The sequence below is a fragment of the Piliocolobus tephrosceles genome, chromosome 15 (genome assembly GCF_002776525.5).
Source record: "Piliocolobus tephrosceles isolate RC106 chromosome 15, ASM277652v3, whole genome shotgun sequence".
Classification (NCBI taxonomy): Eukaryota; Metazoa; Chordata; class Mammalia; order Primates; family Cercopithecidae; genus Piliocolobus; species Piliocolobus tephrosceles.
Genome location: NC_045448.1, coordinates 27055088 through 27069512, shown reverse-complemented (window position 1 = coordinate 27069512; position 14425 = coordinate 27055088). Strand labels below are relative to the sequence as shown.

Here is a 14425-nt window from a genome sequence, read left to right as displayed (position 1 = left end):
ATATGTATGTATTTACTTAAAAAATGCATTTATTTATTTATGAGTGAACGAATGAATGGATGAATGAAGGGGTCTTGATTTGTTTCCTAGGCTGGAGTGCAGTGGTGCAATCATAGTTCACTGTACCCTTTCTATGTTTAGATCTACACACCTATCTATCAATCATATGTCTATCTATCAATTATCTATCTATCTATGAATGCTGGGATCTCACTCTGTCTCACTCACATTGGAGCTCAGTGGCGCAATCATGGCTCACTGCTGTCTCTAACTCCTGGACTCAAGTGGTCCTGCCGCCTCAGTCTCCTAAAGTGCTGGGATTATAGGCATGAGCCACCATGCCCAGACCATATGTTTAGATACCCAAATACTAATCATTGTGTTCCAATTGCCTACAGTATCCAGTGCAGTCACATGCTGTACAAGTTTGCAGCCTAGGAGCAATAGGCTATGCCGTACAGTCTAGGTATGTAGTAGGCAATACCATCTAGGTTTGGGTGAGTACACTCTAAGATGTTTGCACAATGACAAAATCACAAGACACATTTCTCAGAATGTATCCTATCATTAAGCAATGTATGTCTGTATTACAGAACAAAAATATACCAACAGTCATTGAAGAAGAATGTGAAGTATATTCTAAAATTATAATTGTGGTTCTGTCTGATGGTACGGTTATATGGGATTTTTATTTTCACATTTGGGTTTATCTGAATTTTCTAAATTTTCTACAGTGACTATATCTTTTGTGATGAGAAAAAAAACCAAAATATTTAAAAAATAAAACAAGGTAGATAAATAATTAGATAAATCTTGTGGTCAGGCAGCAACGAGTCCTTGACAATAGTTGCCAAAATAACTACTTTAAGGCTTCTGTTGCTTTCTTCCAGGAGGTTCAGCTGGAACTCTGGTTTTAAAAGGTCCCACTGGCTTCTAACTAGGGCAACTGAGGTCCACCTCCACCGGACACTGGCAGCCGCACCAGCCCAGGAGGCCAGAGGGGCTCTGAGCGCTTCATGGCACAGCTCCTTCTCCCCTGCTCATGGGCCTTGCTTCCCTTCTCCTTCTCCTGTCTCTCATCTCTTGCCTTCTTGGCAGAATCAAATGAAATAACCAATTTGAAAGTACTTCATACATTATTAGTTGTAAAAAATAGCAAGTTATTTTTCTTGTAACTCTTTCTTCTTCATTCCCTCCTCATCGGGTCATAATGGAGAACATTCTGGGCCTCCACAGGCTCATACCTCTGTCATTTCTCACAGGAACCCGCCCTGTACTTATCTGTCCATGGGTCTCTCTCCTTTGCTCCGCGGTGAGTCCTCTGAGCAGAAACCATGTCTTTCAACCCCTAAGAATCTTTTCACGACACTGTATCACAGTACTCACCTGGTCAGTACTTATTTGATATTACTAAAATTTCTTTTATTGTTTTGTTATCTAGGGAAAGCATAATAGTGAAACAAACCCATATATTTATTTGTAAAATCAGCCATCCATACATTTAAGTGAAAATTTGTTATTAGCATCTTAAAAATGTTTGTGAAGTCATTTTTTAAGAACCAACAACTGAGAATTGGTAGAAAGATAAGTAGTTTGAAAGCAGTATTTTGTCTTCCTTACTGCAGTTGTAAAATATTGAGAACTATATTCAGAATTGAAATGGAAACCTTAGTAATGATAATGTGGAAACAATGAAATGTTTTATGGTAAAATATTAGAGCTAATTTGTATTTCAAATTTGCATTATCCACTAAAATGGTTAAAAAAAATCTGCCAAAAAAAAAAAAATTCCATGAGATGTCAGTCACATTAAAAGTGTATGTAGTTGGGCTAGGTGTGGTGGCTCACGCCTGTAATCCCAGAACTTTGGGAGGCCAAGGCAGGTGGATCATCTGAGGTCGGGGGTTCGAGACCAGCCTGACCAACATGGAGAAACCCTGTCTCTACTAAAAATATAAAATTAGCTGGGTGTGGTGGTGCATGCTTGTAATCCCAGCTACTCAGGAAGCTGAGGCAGGAGAATCACTTGAACCCAGCACGCGGAGGTTGCAGTGAGCCGAGATCACGCCATTGCACTCCAGCCTGGGTGACAAGGCAAAACTCCGTCTAAAAAAAAAAAAAAAAAAAAAGTGCATGTAGTTGGACCCTAATTCTGCCTCTCTTGCTTTGGGCCAACTTGTCATCAAGTCATTGATTTTTCTCATCCATCCTGTCCCTTCCATTCTCACTGACATCATCCTTGTCCAGGTTGTTGCCGTTTTGTGACTGGATAGTATTCCTGCCTTTGGTCCCTTTTCTTTCAACTTTCCTTGCTCCTCACCGCAAGACAGACTTCCCAAAAACACTGCTTTAATTATCCCCTCCCCCTAAGCATAATATATCTATAAGCCCTCTATATCTCTATTCTGTAGGATCAAGACCAAACATCTGTAGGATCAATTCCACTTCCTTCTTCCCCAAACCCTTTCTCTGATGTCTCCAACCCCAAGCCCCTCAATTGAGTCAGACTGTCATTCTCCCTCCTGCCAGTCTCCCTGATACTGAATGCCTACCTGCCTTGGCTTGTACTGGAATGCTCTCCTCCTTTCAAGGCCAAGCTCATGTCCCACCATTTCTGTGAGCACTAGCTGACAGAATCAGGATTCCAAAGTGCTGTGACAGGCTATGGGAAGAAGCTAAACCACTCCAAATAAACACATATGAGGTTCTGCATTTGTATCTTAAAAAACAAATGGAAGATATTTGGCAGAAGACATAAGGTTCGCAAAACTGTGTGCAAAAAACATAGGGATTTCACACTGGCATGTACTCTCTCAAGTGTCAACTCCCCTGGAAAATTTTCCCTGACTCCCAGCCTGTTCCCCTGGGCTGGGTTAGCCTAGCCTTCTGGGTACTTCTGTAATACTGTTTGGACATACTTCTAACACAGAAGTACATGTCTATTTCTTCCACGTCACTAGGAGCTTCCTGAGGGCTAGGATTAAGTTTTTTCAGCCCTATTGTCTGGCATGGTATCCAGCACATGGAATGTTCTCAGATATTAGCAGAATTGAACTGAGGCTCAGAGAGCTTAGGTAACATGCCCAGGGTAACACAGCTAGTGAGAACAGAACTCATTTGAAACTAGATATTGGGTTATAATGTCCTTCTTCCAGAATGAGGAAAGTGATAATATTGCTCCCCTCTGGGCTTGTCAGATGACACCTGTAATACTGACTTCAGTTCTGTGCAGCAAACTTTTGAGCAACATTCACAAGCAGGCCTGTTTAAAGGAGAAAGACCATGACAGTGAGTGGAGTGGATATGCTCCAATCTAGGTCAGCCGAGGACCTGGTGGAGAAACTAAGGGGTTAGCTTAGAGACAGAAGAAAAACTCAGCATGACATGAGAACTACCTTTAATGACTTAAGGGCCCAGAGGAAGAGTAGGGATTACACTTATTTTCTGTGACTACAGCGTTTGTAAAACTGTCACCAAAGTGTTGAAGATACAGAAAAAACAGATGTTGACCCACTGAAGACAAACATTCTCAGTAGTGCTGGTTAAAGGCAGCATGTCTACCCCAGGAAGGGGTGAGGTCCCCCTATGGCAGGTCTTCAAGCTGATGACACCCTGTGGGTGTGCCCTAGCAGGGTCAAGAACCAGACTGAAGGCTGGACTAGCTGAGATTTTATGTTTAGGTGACTTCTTAAGGTCCTTTCTAATAGATGCAATAATTCTATTATTTTGTCTGCATTGACCTCTCTAGCCTTCAGCAATTCCTTACTCCTCTACATTTAGTGAATTTTGAGTTTACGTAATTCACTTGCTGATTAAGCATATATGTACCCTGCTACACAACATTTAAGTTACCAAACTATCCTTTCTACCAGGGATTTCCAACCCCCAGGCTACGGACTAGTTCGGGTCCATGACCTGTTAGGAACCAGGCTGCATAGCAACAGCGAGCATTCCCACCTGAGCTCCACCTCCTGTCAGACCAGCAGCGGCACCAGATCCTCACACAAGTGCAAACCCTATTGTGAACTGTGCATGTGAGGGATCTAGGCTGCATGTTCAGTATGAGGATCTAACTCAGGGCTGTCCAATCTTTTGGCTTCCCTGAGTCACACGGGAAGAAGAAGAAGAAGAATTGTCTTGGGCCACACATAAAATACACTAACATAAATGACAGCTCATGAGCTTAAAAAAAAAAAAATCACAAAAAAACTCCATGTTTTAAGAAAGTTTACAAATGTGTTGCGGCCCATGGGCCGCAAACTGGACAAGCTTGATCTAAGTAATGCCTGATGATCTGAGGTGGAAGTTTCATTCTGAAACCAACCCCCACCCTCTACCCCATTCATGGAAAAACTGTCTTCCACAAAACCTTGGTGCCAAAAAGGTTGGGGGCTGCCGCTTTATACTATTGCCATTTAATTTTTTTTCAAATATCTTCCCAAACAGGTAAGTGCCTTGAAGTCAGGGATCACATATCATGTATTTTACAACTTTGGTCTCCAGATATCTACACTTGTTCAAAATAGAATAAAAATATTTTAAATGCTTACTTCACAACTTGACTTTAATTTCTCTGCTAATGGGCTTGTCTTTTCTCTCTTGAAGATCCCCTAGAAAGTGAGAACCATTTCTTCACTAGATACTTTCCCTCCAGGTATTTTTCTGTTCCTCAGGTAAAGGGTTTGTTTTAATTTATTTATCTATTTATTTTGAGGCAGAGTCTCGCTCTGTTGCCTAGGCTGGAATGTAGTGGCATGATCTCGGCTCACTGCAAGCTCCGCCTCCTGGGTTCACACCATTCTCCTGCCTCAGCCTCCCAAGTAGCTGGGACTACAGGGGCCTGCTACCGCATCCCGCTAATTTTTTTATTTTTAGTAGAGACAGGGTTTCACCGTGGTCTTGATCTCCTGACCTCGAAAAAAAAAAAATCCTATCTTCTAATGTCGCATCTGTTTCTTTTCTTTTCTTTTTTTTTTTTTTAGGCGGTGTCTCGCTCTGTCGCCCTGACTGGAGTGCAGTGGCCATATCTCAGCTCACTGCAAGCTCCGCCTCCCGGGTTTACACCATTCTCCTGCCTCAGCCTCCCAAGTAGCTGGGACTACAGGTGCCCGCCACCTCGCCCAGCTAGTTTTTGTATTTTTAGTAGAGACGGGGTTTCACCGTGTTAGCCAGGATGGTCTCGATCTCCTGACCTCATGATCCACCCGTCTCGGCCTCCCAAAGTGCTGGGATTACAGGCTTGAGCCACCGCGCCCGGCCTGTCTCATCTGTTTCTATGGGTACCCAAGAACAAACCCCAGAGGCAGGAGCTCCTCCTTTTGGACTCACCAGGTTCCAAGATGGCCAAATATATTGGTGAGGATAACAAGGAATAGAGGCGATAGGCAGGCATGAATGGGCCAAGCAGGCTGAAGACTTACTTCCCTCTGCTATCTTTCCACCGTCTTCTGTGGCTGGAATATCAGTGGTCCCCAAACAGAAAAGGCCCATCAGTATCTTGTGGGGAGCTTTTCCAACACACATACACACACACACACACACACACACACACACACACAAACTCCTCTTAGAAAGACTCTCAGGTATTTGAAAAAGTCCCCATTCTGATTTGCCCTCCAACCTACTTGAGAACTATTCTTAACGTTTAACTCCATCATAAAGGAAGAGCTATCCCTTCCTCCTCCATTTATTTTTTCCTTTATTTATTTATTTAAGCCAGTATAAACTCATAGATGATTATTTTATTCAAAGGATTATAATACATTGTTATTATTTATTTTGATGTTCATAGTGTCCCAGTATTGGCGGCCACAGTCGGAGTCCCTTGCAGCTGGCTCTTGTGTCTTGTTGACACATCCTATCATTCTTTGAGAAGTTCCTTACTTTCTAGAAGAATAATTTGTTCTAGGATCAACTTGCAGTTTCCCTGCCTCAGTCTTGAAGCAAGGCATTTCTCTGAGGATTCTGAGTTCTTTTAGAGGAGAGTGGAAACTACTTTTGAAGACTTAAACATCCTATTAATATCTAGGATAAAACAAGACTGCAGCAAAACCAGGAAAGAACAGAGTCCCATCTGCGATTATGACTAATAAGCAGGAGCTGGCAAATTAGGAGCTAGAGCCTCCCTTTTGGTCAAGGGGTTTTATTGGAACACAGCCACACCCATTCATTTACCTAGTGTCTATAGCTGCTTTCATATTACAACAGCAGAGTAGAGTAGTTTTGACTTGAGACAATATGGCCAGCAAAGCATAAAATATTTACTATCTGGACCTTACAAAAAATGTCTGCCAGCTTGGGCAACATAGTGAGATTCCGTCTTGAACAACAACAACAACAACAAAATTAGCTGGGCATGGTGGCTTGTGCCTGTAGTCCTAGGTACTTGGGAGGCTGAGGTGGGAAGATCACTTGAGCCCAAGAGTTCAAGGCTGCAGTGAGCCATGATCCTGCCACTGTACTCTAGCCTGGGTAATCGACAGAGTGAGACCTCACTTTTTTTCTCTTAAAAAAAAAAAAAGAAGAAAGGAAAATGTCTGCCAATCCCTACTAATGAGTTAATAAGTATCTACATGTTATAGATAGGATTACCTATTATCTACATGTTATAGATAGGATTACCTATCAGGAGAAATAGAGTGATTTGGCGCTATTGTAAATAAAACTACAATGTCTTCCTAGATGTCACAGAGCAGGACTGACTTAAAATTTACCAATGTAAAATAAACTACAAACTTGGCAAACTGTAACATGTCATGATGTAGAAGTTGATTCTAATTTTTTTTTTTTTTGAGATGGAGTCTGGCTCTGTCACCCAGGCTGGAGTGCAGTGGCCGGATCTCAGCTCACTGCAAGCTCCGCCTCCTGGGTTCACGCCATTCTCCTGCCTCAGCCTCCTGAGTAGCTGGGACTACAGGCACCCGCCACCTCACCCGGCTAGTTTTTTGCATTTTTTTAGTAGAGACGGGGTTTCACCGTGTTAGCCAGGATAGTCTCGATCTCCTGACCTCGTGATCCGCCCGTCTCGGCCTCCCAAAGTGCTGGGATTACAGGCGTGAGCCACCGCGCCTGGCTGTAATGTTAATTATAAAAAGGGGATGGCTTATTATGGAATCTAGAGGAAAAGATGGTTAGAAAGGAAAACTATGTTAGTGCAGTAACACTGTCCAACCGAGTAGCACTCTGCTTAGCTGGAATTAGTATTCTGGTCACTAGGATGAATGATGTCTCCTCTGGTAGAGAGAGGAGAATTAATCAAGCTTGAACCATGGTGTGGATAACACATCATTTCTTAACTTCCAACTATATTTGCTCTGATTTCATGCTTATAAACCAAGCTCTGATTACCTTTCTGATTTTCAAGGCACCATGATACAGGGAAGAAGTATATTTATTAAATTGACTTTCTGGTACAAATGTGCCTAAGCAAATAAATGTAAGTCAGTTTTCTCAGGGCTTGGTGACCTCAAGAAAAGCTGATAATTAAGTTATCAGATCAAAAGACCTGAGAGGCTAGATCCTGAATTGTGTCAGTTTCCTTAGAACATGGCCCACAGTAAAGCAGTCAAGACAGCCAGATTATTATCACATTTCTTTCAAATTAGGCAAACGCAAAAGTATGCTGAAATGTTGGACAGCTCCCACACACAAAGATTAGGGCTCAAGCCAAATTCTGGGGTATTCTGGAAGCATTCCTTAATGTCAGTCTTCTCAATTAGTCTCCGTCTTGGGGGAGAGCCCCATCTCCTACTCAAGGAAGCATGGTTCTCAAGACATCCATCAAGAGTTCTTGCTTTCCTGCCAGGCATGAACTTTTGGACCCAATCAATGGTCATAGCCAAGCAGGGCCTACAGTAGTAGGATAAAGAACCAGAACTGTCCTATTTCCTAAATCCAGCAAAAATCAAGTTGGTAAGGCTGGGAAAGGGGCAGATGACTCCTCAGCTGGTCTTCAACCTGGCAATCTCATGGGGAGGGAGTCACATCCTTACCAAGAGTTTAGTCACCACCTGAAATGTTAGGGACATCAAGCAGGAGCTACACATCTTCCTAACCTCCTCAGAACTTTCCCTCAAGAGGAAATTTTTCTATCCCTGGAACAACTTCTTTCTGTGACCTGGAGAAGGACTTAGCTCTAAGTAGAGAAACTGCTGTAATATAGTGGGGGACTCTGTAATTTTGACACCAAACAACTTGAAGTGACTGATGATAGATCAGATGGCTAAGAAAGGAGTTTTAAAGAACCAGTTTCTGGTTTTATTTTAATTATGTCCTAATTTTTTTTCTTTTGAGATGAGTTTCACTCTTGTTGCCCAGGCTGGAGTGCAGTGGCGCGATCTCGGCTCACTGCAACCTCCGCCTCCCGGGTTCAAGCAACTCTCCTGCCTCAGCCTCTCGAGCAGCTGGGATTACAGGCATGCACTGCCACTCCCGGCTAATTTTTTGTATTTTTAGTAGAGACAGGATTTCATCATGTTGGCCAGGCTAGTCTCAAACTCCTGACCTCACATGATCTGCTCACCTCGGCTTCCAAAGTGCTGGGATTACAGGTGTGAGCCACCGTGCCTGGCTAATAATGTCCTAATATTTTACCTCATCAGGGTCTTCCAGTTAAAACATGCATGGTATTTCCGGAGAAAGGAAAAGTGGGAGCTATACAATCCCTATGACTAAACTGAAACTAGGGAAAGTAGCAGAATATAAAAAGGGCATGGAAGTACAACATGTGCAATAGGAAATAAAACAGAATGCTGGATTTCTCAGGAGAGAAGCAACACATTATACAGAATCAACACTCCATGTAGGAAACAGAAGGATTTCAAATAATCTTCTCACTTCTGGCCTACACAGTCTTCACAAGGATATCGATGAGTAAGATGCAATTGATCCTATCTGATTCTAGTTTTATGGAACATATACCACATTTTATGATTACAGCAGGGTATATTAAAACTATAACATGAATTCAAGGGCAGGGATGAGGTGGTATCTTACATTTGTCATTTTAAAATTCCAAATCATGGCCAAAATAGGTGCTTCATGTTTGCTGAATGACCTGTCTTCTCCTCCCCTCAAACATCCATTCCAAACTTTTTTTTTTTTTTTTTTAGACGGGGGCTCACTCTATCGCCCCGGCTGGAGTGCAGTGGTGCGATCTCAACTCACTGCAAGCTCCGCCTCCTGGGTTTATGCCATTCTCCTGCTTCAGCCTCCCAAGTAGCTGGAACTACAGGTGCCCGCCAAGTCGCCCGGCTAGTTTTTTGTATTTTTTTTTTTTTTCAGTAGAGATGGGGTTTCACTGTGTTAGCCAGGATGGTCTCTATCTCCTGACCTCGTGATCTGTCCGTCTCTGCCTCCCAACCAAACTCTTAGAATAGGTCAGGATTAAAAAAAAAAAAATTGTCCGGGCCGGGCGCAGTGGCTCATGCCTGTAATCCCAGCACTCTGGGAGGCTAAGGCAGGCGGATCACCTGAGGTCAGGAGTTCAAGACCAGCCTGGCTAATGTGGAGAAACCCCATCTCTACTAAAATTACAAAATTAGCCAGGCATGGTGGTGCATGCCTGTCAACTCAGCTACTTGGGAGGCTGAGGCAGGAGGATTGCTTGAAACAGGGAGACGGAGGTTGTAATGAGATGACATCATGCCATTGCACACCAGCCTGGGCAACAAGAGTGAAACTCCATCTCAAAAAAAAAAAAAATTATCTGATAACATTAGTCAGTAAGAATGAATACTACGCTTCTCCTAAAATGTGACTAAAATTACATTTTTGTCAAAAGGTATTGCTATAGCATTTAGATATAAATATAATAAATGTGAATACACTTCACTTATTCTTCTCCTTGGTTATAGAGTAGTAACAGTTTCTGATTTTCCAAAATCATGAGATTAAAAAATTATACACATCCAATCTTGCTTAGGAATTTGGCACAAAGTACATGTGTGTGTGGTGGTTGTGGTGAAGGGCAGGGAATCAATTTCCACATGTGTGGCCTAAGGAGATCAAGGTGCAAGGTCTAGCATGATTTACGCAAGTTATTTCAATAAGAGAAGGAGAGGAGGAATGCCCGATGCTTTTAGTGGAATAGAGAGAACACAGACAGTTGTTACCCATTTACATCTGGCCTGATTTGGAGTTTGAGAATCTGATATAAAAATGCAAGACAGGATGGGTGCCTAGAAGTTGCCAGGGCCTTCCAGAGAGACCATTTAGGCAATCTCATGATTGCAGGATTTTAAAGGGATGGAAATAGAAAGGAGACAAACTGTGTGAAAATAGGGCAATTTCTTTTATTTATGTGGGGCTCTATAAAGTGAACGTGGAATTCGATTGTTTAGAAAAAGAGTAGGGGTTACTTTGGGGCAAGTAGACACAGCTCATAGAACTGGAGTAGGGATTTAAGAAAGCAAGTGGCAGTGACCCACAGACCATTTGTAGCCAACTGTCACCAACAAAGTCCTCTTCTCCCTATCACCACCACCAAACTGTTTCTTTTGTGGTAGAGGCTGTAAGCAGTATTGGTCCAGCCACCACAGTCACTTCCTTCCTGCTATTGTCTTTCTGCTAGGACTAGACATGCCAACTGACCATAGGCTGTACCTCAGTGACAGACCCGACCACCCCTGGGGCTGATCGACTAAGCTTCCCTACAATTGGTTTGGATCTCTTTTTTTTTTTTTGAGACAGAGTCTCGCTCTGTCACCCAGGCTAGAGTGCAGTGGCGTAATCTCGGCTCACTGCAAGCTCTGCCTCCCGGGTTCACGCCATTCTCCTGTCTCAGCCTCCTGAGTAGCTGGGACTACAGGCTCCCGCCACCAGGCCTGGCTAATTTTTTTGTACTTTTAGTAGCGACGGGGTTTCACCGTGTTAGCCAGGATGGTCCTGATCCCCTGACCTTGTGATCCGCCCGCCTCGGCCTCCCAAAGTGCTGGGATTACAAGCGTGAGCCACTGCTCCTGGCCGTGGATCTCTTATGTTCACTAAGTATGCGGTGCACACCCACTGAGTGTCAGGGAAGTGCTGGGCACTGGTGACAGGCAGAAGAATAGCCTGAAGGCCTTGCCATTCAGGAGCTCACAGCTGAACGGTGGAGGGAGACACACACAACCATAACATGATATACAAGGGCTATAATAGCAGTTGATTCTTCCTTGAAATTATTTAAGCAATTACTCTCTTGGTAATTACTTTAATTGTTATTAAATTCAAAAAATTACAAAACTAATATGTAAATTTAAAAAACAGATGTGTATAAAATTTAAAAGTTCCCTGTTACCAGGTATGTGTATTCCTCAGACCTTTCTATATACATATTCAAACTATATATACCTATTTGTACAGTCATCTAAAGAAAAACAGAATCAAAATAGAAATATTCTGTGACTTTTTTTTTCCTTTAAAAATATGGTTAGTTTTCCATGCCCCATTCTCTTTGATGGTTGCATGGTATTCTTTGGTATCTGGGAAGGATTCATTCCTCTGCAAAGGTTCAGGAAAAGTTTTGGGCGAGAAGTGATGTGTAACCTAGTTTTGAAGGAAGAGTGGGAGTTCACTTAGTGGAAGCAAACCCAAGAGATGATGCTTCTGATGCATGCATAGGAAGGACTGAGTGGAAGGCGGTTCAGTGAGCAGGGACAGCATAAGGTGCACAGGAAGGGCGTGGAAATACAGCTTCCATGGGAACCATCAGGAGTCTAGGGGAGCCACACTGTTCTTCAAACTTTGGTGTCCATCAAAATCACTTTGGGAATTTTTTGTTTGTTTTCAAGCAAGACAGTCTTGCTTTGTCGCCCAGGCTGAAGGGTTATGGTTTAGGCTCACTGTAGCCTCACACTCCTGGGCTCTGGGTGTTCCTCCCGCCTCAGGTCCCCAAGTAGCTGGGACTTCAGGCATGCACCACTGTACCCAGATAATTTTAAGATTTTTTGTAGCAACAGGGTCTCATTATGTTGTCTAGGCTTGTCTTGAGCTCCTGGCCTCAAGCAATCCTCCCACCTCGGCCTCCCAAAGTGCTAGGATTAAAGGCCTGAGCTACCACAACCAGATGGAAATTTCTTAAAACTGCAGCTTCCCCATCTCCTAACTCAATATTCTGATTCAACAGGTCAGTGACCCCAAAGTCTTTTCTCTTAACCACCACACTAGGCTGCCCCTCCTTACATGATAGTGAGTATTCACACCATCCTTCACAAGACAAGCAAGGCAAATGAAGGTCTGGAGAGTCTCCTGGCAGCAGAGTGGAGCATCCTGACATCCTTACATTTTGCGGTCACTTAGCCATCTCATTTTTAGTTTTGTAGCACCTTCCTCTACACCAACTCTTCACTTTGTAGTTGTATATCACCTTTCATCTGGGAAGTTCAAAGTATTCCCAACTCTGACTTCATGACTGGGCGATGGGAACAGCAATAACCTCATTTTACAGAAGGATACATAGAGGCACTAGGGAACTGACTTTCCTACCCTGAGGAGTCACACCGCACCTGAGAACAGAATTCAAGCCTGCCTTTCATTCAGTTCCTGCTGTTATTGCCCTTTCCCTTGCATTGCACAGACTTCGGATCACTTTTCTTATTAATTGAGGTGGTGTTTGGAAAGCATCCTGCACAGCGCCAAGCTCATGCAGAGACGAGTCATTTCTTTCCCTGACCACAACTAAACAGGGACTGCCTGGGGCTTTGGAGCCTAGTGGGTGTTTCTTGATGTTCTGTAAAACAGCCATCAGAAATTCTACACAGCCTTTTCTTCTTTGAGTGCCAAGAAAAACTTCAGAATGCCATCACACAGTGAAAGGCGAAATGGTGGCATCCCAAGGCTTGGCTTCTTTATCAAGGTGGGATACATTGGTGCTGGAATTACATGGCCATTATGAAAAAGCTGAGGTGGTGATGCTGTCTACCTGTCAGGCAGCAAGAATGAATAATAAACTGGGACTTCACCATATACAGAGGTGCTGAGCTGGAGCACAACTCTTCTCTAGGTCCAAGGGGATACAAAGAGAGAAGCAGGAGAGTTTTTCTGCCAAGGGGTGTCAGGGTCACTTTTGGCTTTGGGTAAAGGTTTTCAAGCCAAGATCAACTCCACATACCTCAAGGAGGAAACCCCTCTAGGGAAGAGGTTCCCAAAATTTAGGGTACATATAGGTGACTGGCCTATTACTAATGCAGATTCCTTGGCCTACCCTCAGAGAGGAAAGTTGTAGGCTGGGGCTTCAGAGTCTGCATTTTTCACCAGCTTTCCTGGTGAGTCAGCAGCAGGACCACACTTGAGAACACGCACACAATTTCCCCATTTACCAGCACTGCTCTTGTCACTGTTAATCAGTCAGTGGCCTGACTATTAAGCTGAGTCACAGCAAAGCATGATTTTTACATTGTAGTTTTCCCTCATCTCCAGAAACTTCAGTCTCCTTTCTGGTTGGATTCCAGAATGTTGTGATGAGATAAAGTAACTTGGGGAACAAATATAAAGAAATTTGCTGAAAAAGTTTCAATGATGGGTTGCAGCTATTAATGGCCACTTAGCTAATTGGTTTCTTCTGCCAACATTTTTTAAAGCAGCTAAATGTATGCAGTGTTCTTCTTGATGCTCTGATATGCAAATTGAAAAAAAAAAAAAGGAGCTAGAGACTAGGACAGATATTACCTCACACCATCACAGAATAATGAGATGCTGGAATGTCCTTGTATTTAAAAACTGTCAGGGAGGAGCCTCCCCTTCTACCAGGTCAGGATGCCGGTCCCATGAAAACACTGGTATCACTTTGCTGTGGCTGCTCACGGTGGGCAAAGGGACGCACTATGTAGCAATGGCTCTGGAGGTTAGAACCTGGCCTCCAGCAGGCCCGCCCGCTTAGGAGCTAGTGTTGTCTAGAGAGGTGGCCCCAGGAGAATGGGTTCTCTTTGTGTCCCCTACCTTGAACTTCATGCTCTAAACTAGAGCAAGTATTCAACAAACTTCTTTTTAAAGTGAAATTCATTAATTGGAGTCTCAGACCTTTCTGTTATGAAAAGAAGAGCTGAAGCAGAATTAAGCCATTAATTATCTGGCAAGTTTCCGAGGCATGCACCATAATTTCTCACAGTGTTTCACAAGCATGTAGGAGGTAGCTGCTTGCTGACATCTTTGGCTAATGCCTTGCCCTAGAAATGAGTCTGGGTGGTTAGGAACACAAACATTTCTGTTCTAATGGATTCTTCTCTGAGCCCTTTATTGATTGTCAGATCTCTTTTTGAAATTCTCCAACTTTATATTCAACCATTAGAAACTTTTTCTTTCTTTCCTCTTTTTTTTTTTTTTTTGAGATGGAGTTTTGCTCTTGTTGCCCAGCCTGGAGTGCAATGGCACGATCTTGGCTCACTGCAACCTCCACCTCCCAGGTTCAAGCGATTCTCCTGTCGTCTCAGCCTCCCAAATAGCTGGG

The 14425-nt window shown here is 43.2% G+C and overlaps 1 protein-coding gene across 2 annotated transcripts in view; it reads right to left on the bottom strand.

Annotated features, from left to right (window-relative positions):
- The window catches only part of MAPRE3 (microtubule associated protein RP/EB family member 3), a 57531-nt gene that overhangs the window by 25744 nt on the left and 17362 nt on the right, over positions 1-14425 (bottom strand). The gene's annotated exons all lie outside the window — the stretch shown is intronic.